This window comes from Oncorhynchus kisutch, linkage group LG1 (assembly GCF_002021735.2).
Source record: "Oncorhynchus kisutch isolate 150728-3 linkage group LG1, Okis_V2, whole genome shotgun sequence".
Lineage (NCBI taxonomy): Eukaryota > Metazoa > Chordata > Actinopteri > Salmoniformes > Salmonidae > Oncorhynchus > Oncorhynchus kisutch.
The window spans coordinates 16988812-17004355 of record NC_034174.2 but is presented as its reverse complement, the minus strand read 5'-3'; the positions used below and the strand labels follow the sequence as shown (position 1 = coordinate 17004355).

The window sequence follows — 15544 nt, the reverse complement described above, 5'->3', positions numbered from 1 at the left end:
TCAACACACAATGTAATTGTAGATCATTTGCTTATTCCCATCACATATTTGTGATGGGAAATATGATTGGCAACCTGTTTGCAGCTCAAGTGAAGTATTTTCAATGAGTACCCACAGGAGGCTCTGTTTCCAACTGAAAACTGTATGAGGAAGCTGAAACACTGTATATACTGTACTAATAGTGATCAGACATTTTTGATTCCAGCAAAGTATGAATTAACCAAAAATGTCAATACGTCTCATAACATGAACATTACTAAGATAGTGCTCCGTGTAGAAGACTAGATGATGCTAGCAACAGTATAATCTGAAGTCAAGGATAGTAGTCAAATTAAATCAATTCTTGCAATTAAATATTACCTTTAGTAGTACTGTCATAACTCCTGTCGTAAGATTATTAATAGCTAAAAACACATTAATTGTATTAAAAAATTTTTTTATAATGATTCTGAGTAAATATGTGTTGTTTTATTACTATTATTGTTTTCGTTTTATTAAGTAGTTGTAGCAGAGGCAGAGGGAGAGAGACGGCAGGGAGGGGACTAGTTTTTGTGGCTGTGTACATCGTAGAGTGCAGTAATACAGCCAGTGCAGTTTGCAATCTGCATCGTTCTTGAATTGTGTTGGAAGTAGTTCCGGGTATTTTTGTGTTGCAAACGACAGAGTCCCGGATGCTGGTTGTTGAGAGAAAGGGAAAAGGCGGAGAAGCCGAAGAGGGACGCCACGGGCACATCAGTGAGGGCACAACGGGTCTAATCTAGGACAAACGCCAAGAGAATAGGCACCTGAGGGACTTTCTTGTTGAAGATCAGGTGGAAGAGGAGTGGGCAGTTACTTCAACACATCCCTGGACAAAGGCAACGACCATATACCCAGGGTAAGTGAGCTGTAAGAACATGGGAATGGAAGTTGAACTGAGGCCCGTGAAATGGACGACTTTCATGGGGAAGTGAGCTGCACTGAAGTTCTGGGATTGAGTTCAGAAATCAGGGCCCCTTGTCAGTTATCTTTTTGCTGGGACGGAGCCTATGGGGGCATCATTAGTAACGATCCAGGTAGCTCGTTGCCAATTAACTAACATGATAGCATGGTTCATCATTTTAGCTACGTTAGCTAGCTATAACTCTCGAACTTGACAGCTAGCTATCTAGCTAACGTTAGCTTACTAGCACCATTGATAACTGAGCAACTTTGACAGCTAGCATTCGTCTTCCATATCGTTAATTAGCCAGTTAACTAGCTACCAAGCCATGTTGTAAAGAGAACCGAACCTCTTTTTACATGGTGTGTTGCTAGCTATAATGTTAGCCAGCTGTTTAGCCTTGCTACTGTAACGTTAAGTGGCAAACGTTAGCTAATTTGGGAATTATCAGGTTGGACTAAACTGTCACACGCTCTGTCGTTAGTTTGACTGGTTGGTCAACTTGGTCCCTCACACCTCATTAGCTGTTAGAATGCGGTTCGTAGTCTGATTGTGGGATTCCCCCATATAACGATGGAAGCTAGTCTAAAACAATCAAATTTGATGTCTAATAAAAAAACGAATGCATTGGCAAAATGTGACGGGCAAGTTTGGCTACTAAGAACCACGAAAGCACTTGAGGGCAAGGCTGTGTTGATTCAGGTTCTAGTATTTTTATTTGCACAATTTTGGAAACTTAATCCCACGAAAAGAGATCAGGTCTGGCTTGTCTTAATCACCAGTTCTTTAAATAGCAGCTACAGTGCTGTCTTCATGCACATGCAGCCCTGAAACTGCTGTTCAAGTTTTTCTGTTTTCAATAATGACTTGAGTAATTTATTTTATTTCACCTTATAACCAGGTAGGCCAGTTGAGAATGTACAGTGTGTGCAAATGTAGAAGACTATGGAGGTAAAGGCAATAAATAGGACATAGTGGTGAAATAATAAAATATGTAGCATTAACACTGGAGTGATAGATGTGCAGATATATAGGGGTCCAAGAGGATAAATAACAGTATGGGGGTGAGGTAGTTGGTTGTGCTATTTACAGATTGGCTGTGTACATGTACAGTGATCGATCGGTAAGCTGATGCTTAAAGTTAGAGGGAGATATAAGGTTTCAGCAAAAAAAACATTTTTATTTTTATTTTTTTATTTTTGCACTTTGTTCCAGTCATTGGCAGCAGAGAACTGGAAGGAGAGGTGTTGGCTTTGGGGATGACCAGTGAAATATGCCTGCTGGAGCATGTGCTATAGGTGGGTGTTGCTATGGTGACCAGTGAGCTGAGATAAGACAGGGCTTTACCTAGCAAAGACTTATAGATGACCTGGAGCCAGTGGGTTTGGTGATGAATATGTAGTGAGGGCCAGCCAACAAGAGCATACAGGTCACAGTGGTGGGTAGTATATGGGGTTTTGGTGACAAAACAGATGGCACTGTGATAGATTACATCCAGTTTGCTGAGTACAGTGTTGGAGGCTATTTTGTAAATGACATCGCGGTAGTCAAGGATCAGTAGGATAGTCAGTTTTACGAGGGTATGTTTGGCAGCATGAGTGAAGGAGGCTTTGTTGCGAAATAGGAAGCCAATTCTAGATTTACATTTGGATTGGAGATGCTTAATGTGAGTCTGGAAGGAGAGTTTACAGTCTAACCAGACACCTAGGTATTTGTAGTTGTCCACTTATTCTAAGTCAGAACCGTCCAGAGTAGTGATGCTAGTCGGGCGGGCGGTTGTGGTTGTTGAAGAGCATGCATTTTGAAGCAGTTGGAGGCCAAGGACGGATTGTTTTATGTAATTGAAGCTCGTTTGGAGGTTAAGTGTCCAAAGATGGGCCAGATGTATACATAATGGTGTCGTCGGCGTAGAGGTGGATCAGAGAATCACCAGCAGCAACGACAGTGTGTGTGTGTGTTTGAGAGAGAGAAAAGTCGGCCCGAGAATTGAACCTGTGGCACCCCCATAGGGACTGCCAGAGGTCCGGACCACAGGCACTCCGATTTGACACACTGAACTCTATCTGAGAAGTAGTTGGTGAACCAGACGAGGCAGTCATTAGAGAAACCAAGGCTGTTGAGTCTGCCGATAAGAACACGGTGATTGACAGAGTTGAAAGCCTTGGTCAGGTCGATGAATACGGCTGTTCAGTACTGTCTTTTATCGGTGGTGGTTATGATATCGTTTAGGACCTTGAGCATGGCTGAGGTGCACCCATGACCAGCTTGGAAACCAGATTGCATAAGTGGAGGAGGGGGAGGTGGGGCTTGGGAAAGTTGCTGCAGGAGGTGCTGAACTGTTGGTAGGAGTAGCCAGGTGGATAATGCTTATTGAAATTGTTGTAGATTTATCGGTGGTGACAGTGTTTCCTAGCCTCAGTGCAGTGGGCAGCTGGGAGGAGGTGCACTTATTCTCCATGGACTTTAGTGTCCCAAAACATTTTTGCAAAGTTCTGTTTGAAAAAGCTAGCCTTGGCTTTCCTAACTGACTGAGTATATTGGTTCTTGACTTCCCTAATAAGTTGCATAGCGCTGGCTATTCAATGCTAATGCGGAACGCCATATGCTGTTTTTGTGCTGTTCAAGGGCAGTCAAGTCTGGGGTGAACCAAGGGCTATGTCTGTTCTTAGTTCTACATTTTTTTAATAGGGCATGCTTATTTAAGATGGCGAGGAAAGCACTTTTAAAGAGCAACCAGGCATCCTCTACTGACAGAATGAGGTCCATATCCTTCCAGGATACCCGTGCCAGGTCGATTTAGAAAGGCCTGCTCGCTGAAATGTTTTAGGGAGCGTTTGACAGTGATGAGGGGTGGTCGTTTGAATGCAGTCCCATTACGCATGCAGGCAGTGATTGCTGATATCCTGGTTGTAGACAGCAGAGGTGTATTTACAGGGCGACTTGGTCAGGATGATATCTAAGAGGGTGCCCATGGTTACGGATTGTACCTGGTAGGTTCCTTAATAATTTGAGTGAGATTGAGGGCATCTAGCTTAATGTAGGACGGCCGGGGTTTTAAGCATATCCCAGTTTAGGTCACCTAACGGTACGAACTCTGAAGATAGATGAGGGGCAATCTATTCAAATATGGTGTCCAGGGCACAGATGGGGGCTGAAGGGGCTCTATAACAAGCGGAAAAGATGAGAGAAGAGACTTGTTTCTGGAAAGGTACATTTTTAAACGTAGAAGCGTGAATTGAATGTGAATTGTTAGGGCACAGATATGGAAAGTATGACAACTCTGAAGGCTACCTCTGCAGTAGATTGCAACTCCGCCCCTTTTGACAATTCTTTCTTTTCGGAAGATGTTATCGTTAGGGATGAACATTTCAGGATTGAGTAAGCCTTTGATTCCATTAGACTTTGTTTTTTTAAATGGGTATTTTAGTCAGTGTCCAATTCCCCGAAGTACAGTTGTTTTCCTGAACAGTAATGGGGAGGGCTTTTCAAATGTGTATGATGAGACGACCATCATGCAACGTGACCTCAAAGTTCTCAATTCAGTAGACTTTATTGACATGGCAAGTTAAATCACTTGCATTGAAAAAAATGGTGGGACCAACAGCAATAAGGTATTAATAGTAGTAGTGGAAATGGGATTACCATTAACCATTACCATTAATTTGTCTGTCTGTGCGCTCTCTCAATTAAATTGATGTGGGCTTTATTTGTATGGGAAACATATGTTTACATTGCCAAAACAAGTGAAATGAACAAAAGTGAGGATCAAAAAACATGACAATGTACAGTGAACATTGTAATCGTAAAGGAGTGTTTCTCAATATGCCGTGCACCACACACTCATACTCCGAGTGCATTCTTCAACCACGTTCTCTTGAGAACGAATAAAACAATACATTTGAGATGCACTCGTACTCCCCCTACTGTGTTACCTCACGCTTCACCTCATTTACTGACCCTTCTTCCAGCCAGGACAATGGCAACAACAGACAAAACAAGATGTGGATGGCTAACTAACAATTCTTTGTGGCTATCTTGCTAGCTAACAGTACTAGTAGCTATCCAGTTAGCCCTATTGACTTATGGGCTTGCTATCCACAGTACGCAGGCAGGTAAACATTACAAAATTAACACAACATGTATTTATTCATGTATCAAGATGAAATATTGTAGTCAGGTAACAACATATGAGATGTGAATAGGCAACATTTCATTCTAAAGTCAGTGAATTTTCTCTAGCTTCAGCTCAAATGTCTGACACTGATTTCAAGAAATGTTGCATAATTTTTCTTACATGGGTGTGTCATTTCTTTAAATTTTCCACTGAGGCTTGCATCAATGCATGAATCAAAATATGTACAAACGGAGTACGCATTCGAGAAATGCCCTCCATGCTCTGTTTCGCGTACTTTGGTTTGGACTCGTACTCAGACCCTACCGTAATCCAATTTGCATGCTCGGAGCACAGTAGTAAGCATTTTTGAGAAACACCCATGGTTTCAAAAGGATAAAGACATTTCAAATGTTATATTATCAGCTATGTGTTTGTAACAATGTGTAAATAGTTATTGTATGAAGATAAGGAAACGGATCTTTTGGTTGTATTTAGCATAGGGCTGACCCCATTTAGTCCACTGGTTGATTGTTTGGTCGATAGGCTGTTGGTCGACCAAGATTTTTATTCGTGCAGTTTAAAATAGATAAAACAAAAAAATATATCGCACGAGACATGTCTGATTCATGCCTGTCTGAGTGGACTAATCCATTGTGGAGACCGTGGGGGTGGCACACTAGTATCACCAGTAGTACATTTACTGTTAATTACCATTTCTCACCTGCAATGATGGTTTGGTTACTGTAATTTATGTTAATGCATTCAATTTATTATTAGTCTAATTGATGCTGTTGTAGGAGTGGACACATTGTTTGCAGAGAGCACAACCTAGGCTACGCTGGTTTTGGTATATTTTATTCCATTTACCAGTTGTCAATTAATTGTCTTGTTTGGAGCGCCCCTATCAATTTTGAGTAAGGACACGGACCTGATTAAGCATGTAAAAGTAGGGCAAGTGTAGGCCTCTAAGTGTGCCCATTTGGGGATCTGATGCTATAACTCAACATCACTGTGGAGCTTCTCAAGTAATGTTTTTCTTGGTCTATTTTTAAATCCATGGAGAATGACAATAGTTCCTCAACGTAGCTTAATTTAAAAATCTTTCCCGCTCTCTCTTTTTGATTACACCTCGGCATGAAAGGGGGAAAAAAAGTAATGCTCTGATCCAGTGGAAACTTCTTAAAGTGGGCCTGCCTGATTACTTAGCCGTTGTGCAAAATAGCCTGTCTGTTCAGAGCTCATTGGCACTGGAAACTCAGAATATTTTATACAATGTAGCAAGTTTGCTAGCACAAGCTTCAAGTTAAAACAATAGTTGATACAATGTTTCAAGTTCCCAGCAGACAGGCCATGTGTAGCCAGGATATTTTCTACCTGCAGGCTGCAATGTTTTTATTTGTTGGCTTTACGTAGGCAGTTTTTTCATATTGGCAATTTTTTATTTATTAAACCTTTTTTATCTTTAACCTTTGCAATAGCAATACGTTTTTATATTTGTATTTTAATTTAGGATTTTGATTAACCACCTGACACTGATTCTGAGAAGACTTTACTATAAATTTAAATTAAACTGTTCCACAAAAATGTGCATGTGAAAATCATAACTGGCACGCAGATCAGTAGAAATGGTCTGATAACTTGGCACTCCAAGTGGAAAAGGTTGCTGACCGGTGCTGTAGCCTATTACCGGCAACTTCAGGAGTATAACACAGGATCTGCGAAGGCCAGCAGCAGTGGGGAGTCAGGATTTTTTATTTTATTTTTTCTTCTGGTTAGGCTATATTGATCTCTGGCTCCCTCTTTAGAAATGTCTTCATTTTAGATCAGTGCTTAAAGCATCAGACAAGCTCAGTAGCCTGCATGTTGATTTTATTCAAACATTGGGTGTGTCAATATATGGAAAATTATCAGTTTCAACATTTTGACCAATTGATTGGTCGAAAGAACAGATTACTCTCGGTCGACCAAGGTTTTTTTTGTCAGGACAGCCCTAATTGACAGTCTTGTTTGCTCCACTGGTTGCTCTGTTTTCTTGGTAACTGAGCACAAATCTTACTGCTTTGATTGCACATTTCTGTATTTTGTCTAACGGTGATAAATGTATATATGTTTTGTAATGTGATTTGGTGGAAATATGTTTCTAATATGGTCATACCTTTCGGCAGGAGGTAAAGTGCAGCTCAATTTCCACCTTTATTTTGTGGGAAGTGGGCTCATTCAATGCCCCCCCCACGTGAATTGTATGGAGGCTGTCAGAGAGCCTATCTTCTCCCTACTATAGAAACATTTTCTTTATTGGTCCCAATTTCTCTTTCGGAACAATATTGTACTATCCTTTCCATAATCCTTACATGCTGTCCACAGTTTGAGTCTTGAGTACAGGAATGGGTCTGCTTTTAGGATGTTATGTAATATTTTTTAATTTGTAATTTTTAATTTGACCTTTATTTAACCAGGTAGGCAAGTTGAGAACAAGTTCTCATTTACAATTGCGACCTGGCCAAGATAAAGCAAAGCAGTTCGACACATACAACAACACAGAGTTACACATGGAGTAAAACAAACATACAGTCAATAATACAGTATAAACAAGTCTATATACAATGTGAGCAAATGAGGTGAGAAGGGAGGTAAAGGCAAAAAAGGCCATGGTGGCAAAGTAAATACAATATAGCAAGTAAAACACTGGAATGGTAGTTTTGCAATGGAAGAATGTGCAAAGTAGAAATACAAATCATGGGGTGCAAAGGAGCAAAATAAATAAATAAATAAAATACAGTTGGGAAAGAGGTAGTTGTTTGGGCAAAATTATAGGTGGGCTATGTACAGGTGCAGTAATCTGTGAGCTGCTCTGACAGTTGGTGCTTAAAGCTAGTGAGGGAGATAAGTGTTTCCAGTTTCAGAGATTTTTGTAGTTCGTTCCAGTCATTGGCAGCAGAGAACTGGAAGGAGAGGCGGCCAAAGAAATAATTGGTTTTGGGGGTGACTAGAGAGAGATACCTGCTGGAGCGTGTGCTACAGGTGGGAGATGCTATGGTGACCAGCGAGCTGAGATAAGGGGGGACTTTACCTAGCAGGGTCTTGTAGATGACATGGAGCCAGTGGGTTTGGTGACGAGTATGAAGCGAGGGCCAGCCAACGAGAGCGTACAGGTCACAATGGTGGGTAGTATATGGGGCTTTGGTGACAAAACGGATTGCACTGTGATAGACTGCATCCAATTTGTTGAGTAGGGTATTGCAGGCTATTTTGTAAATGACATCGCCGAAGTCGAGGATTGGTAGGATGGTCAGTTTTACAAGGGTATGTTTGGCAGCATGAGTGAAGGATGCTTTGTTGCGAAATAGGAAGCCAATTCTAGATTTAACATTGGATTGGAGATGTTTGATATGGGTCTGGAAGGAGAGTTTACAGTCTAACCAGACACCTAAATATTTGTAGTTGTCCACTTATTCTAAGTCAGAGCCGTCCAGAGTAGTGATGTTGGACAGGCGGGTAGGTGCAGGTAGCGATCGGTTGAAGAGCATGCATTTAGTTTGACTTGTATTTAAGAGCAATTGGAGGCCACGGAAGGAGAGTTGTATGGCATTGAAGCTTGCCTGGAGGGTTGTTAACACAGTTTCTAAAGAAGGGCCGGAAGTATACAGAATGGTGTCGTCTGCGTAGAGGTGGATCAGAGACTCACCAGCAGCAAGAGCGACCTCATTGATGTATACAGAGAAGAGAGTCGGTCCAAGAATTGAACCCTGTGGCACCCCCATAGAGACTGCCAGAGGTCCGGACAGCAGACCCTCCGATTTGACACACTGAACTCTATCAGAGAAGTAGTTGGTGAACCAGGCGAGGCAATCATTTGAGACACCAAGGCTGTCGAGTCTGCCGATGAGGATATGGTGATTGACAGAGTCGAAAGCCTTGGCCAGATCAATGAATACGGCTGCACAGTAATGTTTCTTATCGATGGCGTTTAAGATATCGTTTAGGACCTTGAGTGTGGCTGAGGTGCACCCATGACCAGCTCTGAAACCAGATTGCATAGCAGAGAAGGTATGGTGAGATTCGAAATGGTCGGTAATCTGTTTGTTGACTTGGCTTTTGAAGACCTTAGAAAGGCACTGTAGGATAGATATAGGTCTGTAGCAGTTTGGGCAAGAGTGTCCCCCCCCTTTTGAAGAGGGGGATGACCGCAGCTGCTTTCCAATCTTTGGGAATCTCAGACGACACGAAAGAGGTTGAACAGGCTAGTAATAGGGGTGGCAACAATTTCGGCAGATAATTTTATAAAGAAAGGGTCCAGATTGTCTAGCCCGGCTGATTGGTAGGGGTCCAGATTTTGCAGCACTTTCAGAACATCAGCTGAATGGATTTGGGAGAAGGAGAAATGGGGAAGGCTTGGGCAAGTTGCTGTTGGGGGTGCAGTGCTGTTGACCGGGGTAGGAGTAGCCAGGTGAAAAGCATGGCCAGCCGTGGAAAAATGCTTATTGAAATTATCAATTATGGTGGATTTATCAGTGGTGACAGTGTTTCCTATCTTCAGTGCAGTGGGAAGCTGGGAGGAGGTGTTCTTATTCTCCATGGACTTTACAGTGTCCCAGAACTTTTTTGAGTTAGTGTTGAAGGAAGCAAATTTCTGCTTGAAAAAGGTTTCTAGCTTCCCTGAACAGCTGCATATCACGGGGGCTGTTCGATGCTAATGCAGAACGCCATAGGATGTTTTTGTGTTGGTTAAGGGCAATCAGGTCTGGGGAGAACCAAGGGCTATATCTGTTCCTGGTTCTAAATTTCTTGAATGGGGCATGTTTATTTAAGATGGTTAGGAAGGCATTTAAAAAAAAATATCCAGGCATCCTCTACTGATGGGATGAGATCAATATCCTTCCAGGATACCCCGGCCAGGTCGATTAGAAAGGCCTGCTCGCAGAAGTGTTTCAGGGAGCGTTTTACAGTGATGAGTGGAGGTCGTTTGACCGCTGACCCATTACGGATGCAGGCAATGAGGCAGTGATCGCTGAGATCTTGGTTGAAGACAGCAGAGGTGTATTTAGAGGGCAAGTTGGTTAGGATGATATCTATGAGGGTGCCCGTGTTTAAGGCTTTGGGGTGGTACCTGGTAGGTTCATTGATAATTTGTGTAAGATTGAGGGCATCAAGTTTAGATTGTAGGATGGCTGGGGTGTTTAAGCATGTTCCAGTTTAGGTTGCCTAGCAGCACGAGCTCTGAAGATAGATGGGGGGCAATCAGTTCACATATGGTGTCCAGAGCACAGCTGGGGGCAGAGGGTGGTCTATAGCAGGTGGCAACGGTGAGAGACTTGTTTTTAGAGAGGTGGATAAAAAAAAAAAAAAAAAGTAGAACTTAAAATTGTTTGGTTACAGACCTGGATAGTAGGACAGAACTCTGCAGGCTATCTTTGCAGTAGATTGCAACACCGCCCCCTTTGGCAGTTCTATCTTGTCTGAAAATGTTGTAGTTTGTGATTAAAATGTCAGAATTTTTGGTGGTTTTCCTAAGCCAGGATTCAGACACAGCTAGAACATCCGGGTTGGCAGAGTGTGCTAAAGCAGTGAATAGAACAAACTTAGGGAGGAGGCTTCTAATGTTAACATGCATGAAACCAAGGCTATTACGGTTACAGAAGTCGTCAAAAGAGAGCGCCTGGGGAATAGGAGTGGAGCTAGGCACTGCAGGGCCTGGATTCACCTCTACATCGCCAGAGGAACATAGGAGGAGTAGAATAAGGGTGCGGCTAAAAGCAATAAGAATTGGTCGTCTAGAACGTCTGGAACAGAGAGTAAAAGGAGGTTTCTGGGGCGATAAAATAGCATCAAGGTATAATGTACAGACGGGTATGGTAGGATGTGAATACAGTGGAGGTAAACCTAGGTATTGAGTGATGAAGAGAGAGAGAGAGAGTGTCTCTAGAAACATCATTGAAACCAGGAGATGTCATTGCATGTGTGGGTGGTGGAACTAATAGGTTAGATAAGGTATAGTGAGCAGGACTAGAGGCTCTACAGTGAAATAAGCCAATAAACACTAACCAGAACAGCAATGGACAAGACATATTGACATTAAGGAGAGGCATGCTTAGTCGAGTGATCAAAAGGGTCCAGTGAGTGGAGTGGTTGGTTGGGGGTCACGGCGATTTAGACAGCTAGCCAGGCCGGTGGGGCTCCGCGTAGGCAGTAAAACGGGTCCGAATAGGTGACTGCAGCCCAGGAGTGATTGCTGGAACTCAGGAGTGCTTGACGGAGCTGGCTAGCTCCGGAATAATTGATGTTTGCTCCGGAATCGACGAAAGCCGATAGTCACACGGATAGCAGCTAGCTAGCTGTGAGATCCGGGTATGAATGTCCAGAGAGCAGTTGAAATCCAGAGACATGGAGAGAAAAATTGGTCCGGTATGTTCCGTTCCGAGCCGCGCTGCGCCGTACAAAACTGGCGATAGATTTTCGAGCTAAAGGATAGCTGATGACCACATCAGTGATGGTAAGTGGCTTAATCTGCTTTTAGGATATTTATTAGATGGTGTCATCCACAATTTACCATTTAGGTGCACATAACATGCAGATTGAATTTTTAAATGTGAATTTCTTGATGTGCTTTGATAGAAATGCATGAATGGTGAATGAGTTGTTTCTGGATGACTGGATAGTAGAGGGAGAGAGAGTGCAGCAGTATGCAGTATTGTTGCGGCTGTGAGCACTGAACCGTTCTCTGAGCATTGTGAAATTAGCCCATCAGTCAGTGCATCAAAGACTTCACCGTTATGCTATTGAGGATTTTCATATCCCTTATCTATTCAAAATTCTGGACCATGGAGCTGAGACATTTTGAACAGTATTGGCTACAATGTTTGTATTTGCATGAAATTAGACCACTCTTAGATGCCCTGTGTAATTCAATTTATCCACTTGTCATTTTAAGGATATCACCTTTGAATACAATATTGTAGGCCTGATCTTTATATATATATATATATATTGCTCAAAAAAATAAAGGGAACACTTAAACAACACAATGTAACTCCAAGTCAATCACACTTCTGTGAAATCAAACTGTCCCCTTAGGAAGCAACACTGATTGACAATAAATTTCACATGCTGTTGTGCAAATGGAATAGACAACAGGTGGAAATTATAGGCATTTAGCAAGACACCCCCAATAACGGAGTGGTTCTGCAGGTGGTGACCACTTCTCAGTTCCTATGCTTCCTGGCTGCTGTTTTGGTCACTTTTGAATGCTGGCGGTGCTTTCACTCTAGTGGTAGCATGAGACTGAGTCGACAACCCACACAAGTGGCTCAGGTAGTGCAGCTCATCCAGGATGGCACATCACTGCGAGCTGTGGCAAGAAGGTTTGCTGTGTCTGTCAGCGTAGTGTCCAGAGCATGGAGGCGCTACCAGGAGACAGGCCAGTACATCAGGAGACGTGAAGGAGGCCGTAGGAGGGCAACAACCCAGCAGCAGGACCGCTACTTCCGCCTTTGTGCAAGGAGGAGCAGGAGGAGCACTGCCAGAGCCCTGCAAAATGACCTCCAGCAGGCCACAAATGTGCATGTCTGCTCAAACGGTCAGAAACAGTTTCCATGAGGGTGGTATGGGGGCCCGACGTCCACAGGTGGGGGTTGTGCTTACAGCCCAACACCGTTCAGGACGTTTGGCATTTGCCAGAGAACACCAAGATTGGCAAATTGGCCACTGGCGCCCTGTGCTCTTCACAGATGAAAGCAGGTTCACACTGAGCACATGTGACAGTCTGGAGACGCCGTGGAGAACGTTCTGCTGCCTGCAACGTCCTCCAGCATGACCGGTTTGGCGGTGGGTCAGTCATGGTGTGGGTTGGCATTTCTTTGGGGGGCCGCACAGCCCTCCATGTGCTCGCCAGAGGTAGCCTGACTGCCATTATGTACCGAGACGAGGTCCTCAGACCCCTTGTGAGACCATATGCTGGTGCGATTGGCCCTGGGTTCCTCCTAATGCAAGACAATGCTAGACCTCATGTGGCTGGAGTTTGTCAGCAGTTCCTGCAAGAGGAAGGCATTGATGCTATGGACTGGGCCCGCCTGTTCCCCAGACCTGAATCCAATTGAGCACATCTGGGACATGTCTCGCTCCATCCACCAACGCCACGTTGCACCACACTGTCCAGGAGTCGGGGGATGCTTTAGTCCAGGTCTGGGAGGAGATCCCTCAGGAGACCATCCGCCACTTCATCAGGAGCATGCCCAGGCGTTGTAGGGAGGTCATACAGGCACATGGAGGCCACACACACTTTTTTGTGATTTTGTTGTCAGCACATTCAACTATGTAAAAAAAAAAAAAGTATTTAAGAATATTTCATTCATTCAGATCTAGGATGTATTATTTTCGTGTTCCCTTTATTTTTTTTGAGCAGTGTATATATTTAAAAAAATCAAGCAGCGATAAATTGACAACGATAGTTGAGGAAGTAGAGACACAAGCTGCTTGTTCGGTCTGTCACCATTTCCATCCAAGGATGTTTTAATATCACGTGCACACGTACAGTGAAATGCCTTTCTTGCAAGCTCTAAACCCAACACCGCGGTAATCAATATCAGTGTCGTAATAAAAATAACAAGGTAGAACAAAAACACAAATAAACAATTGTAAATTAGGATGTGCTGCATTTTGAGGTGAGGCACAACTTAATTCGCCTGGAAACCATAAGCAAGCACCATGCTGTTAAATCCACAATGCATAAGCATTCCACAAATTATACCAGAACATTGAAAGGGGTTATTTCGCCCATCCACTTAGCACTACTACAACTACTGTTGTTGAATGAAATATTCCATTCCTCACAAACTAGATTGGCAGGTTTTCTTGTGATCAGGGATGGGAATATCTATGCAGTGTGCCTATGGTTTAGGATAGTGCTTCAGATGTACACTCACAAGGATCATGCTTGAGGCTACCTTCTGTCTTTTCAGAGCCCTGTGTGGAAGACCTGCATTTCGCCTCAATTTTTGAGATTTTCTTTGTGCAGCGTTGATTGAGGTTTCAGCCTACATTTGTGAAGCGAAGCCATTATCCAGCTGTGCCTAACAGTACTGCAACAAACCTCTGCTCTGACATTTTTCTGGAATAAAACAAAATAAATTTTTCTGACGTTTGTGGAGCTTGTTCAGTGGCTTAGGGTATTCATCTTATCTACCTGTAAATACTGTATTTCACAGGTTTTACATTTCATAAAATTGTGATATCCCATTGTTGGTTATTGTGGTCTTTTAAGATAATGACACCATTTTAAAAGAGAGTTGGGTAGTCTCCATATTGACAAAGCTGACCTAAGAGCCGGTCTCTCTCCTTTCACATACCAGAAGCTCATTTGAAATTCAGCCGTGGCCCTGTGCCTAGCCCCGTCTCACTGAGAGGCTTTTTAATTTCTCCCCTTGTGGAAGTGATTATTCAAATGGAAGTCCGTGAGATGCAGATATCTGACTGCTGGTGGTAGTTAAGTCCCTGGCTAGGCAGGCTGAACGTACCAGTCTGATGCTGCCTTGGGATCGGACAGACTGAGCCCAACAGGTAGGCTATCCACAGACAAGACCAAGCAGTCAGACACCAAAATATAAGCCATCATAATCCTATATGTCATAGGCTGGGCTATTCTTTTAGTGATGGGTGACTGACAGCAGTACTACTAGTTTAGAGGGCAGTTGATGGTCTTCAATCCACTTGCAATAAGGTGGTGCAGTGTCCTTATTGATTAAACATATTTATATTTATGTAACACATGGCCTATGCTTCTATTTTATCCCAGAGTCATGTTTGCCTGAAAATAGCAAAAGAAATGTATCATGCTTTGCAGTTGTTCCTCTACTACAAGACTCTTCTCCCCTGTGGATTGGGTGGGCACAAACATGCTCCTCTGTTACTATGATGTTGAAGGGAGGCAGGCTTTCTGAACAAGCTCAGGCCTAACTGACGGAACGGTTTGTTTGAAATCTCTCCCATGTTCTGCTCTAATCCAGTATGAAGTCTGTGCTCCTGGTTTTGATGTTTGTGAGATGGGACTAGCTCATTCTTCATTAGCATTGCTGTGCATCACTTGAATGCAGGTTAGCTATGAAGCCATTCATGTAATAGAAATTGCGCTCTGATTCACATTTCAATCTTGTTTGCAGTCATATTGTGTGAGCCCACTTCTCCATGTTCAAGACATCTCTTTATGTGAAAGATCAGAGGGGGATAATTGCACTTAAGTGAACCTCATTTAGTGCTGGCCAGCGCAATTACAGTAACTGCAGTTCCAGGCGTTTTTGGGGGGCCTTCAGCAGCTGTCATTTGAAGCCTTGATATCAAATGGTGAATAGATTGACATTGGCAGAGCATTATGGGAAACGGCAGTTTCTAGGATGGATTTTAATGAGTTTTTGCAGTTTTTACTCAGCTGTTTTGAATCTAAGGAAAGTCATAATTAAAAATTACAATTTAGAAACGCATTATTTTAGTAATGATTAAAAATAAATTATTCTCAAGGT

At 43.0% G+C, this 15544-nt stretch overlaps 1 protein-coding gene across 4 annotated transcripts in view; it reads left to right on the top strand.

Annotated features, from left to right (window-relative positions):
- Positions 1 to 673: 673 nt before the first annotated feature.
- The window catches only part of LOC109898396 (forkhead box protein J3-like), a 163038-nt gene continuing 148167 nt past the window's right edge, over positions 674 to 15544 (top strand). For all 4 annotated transcript variants that reach the window (XR_004202704.1, XR_004202702.1, XR_004202700.1 and 1 more), the window contains exon 1: positions 674 to 877. The gene's annotated coding sequence lies outside the window, so the exon portion shown is untranslated. The remainder of the gene's footprint in view (positions 878 to 15544) is intronic.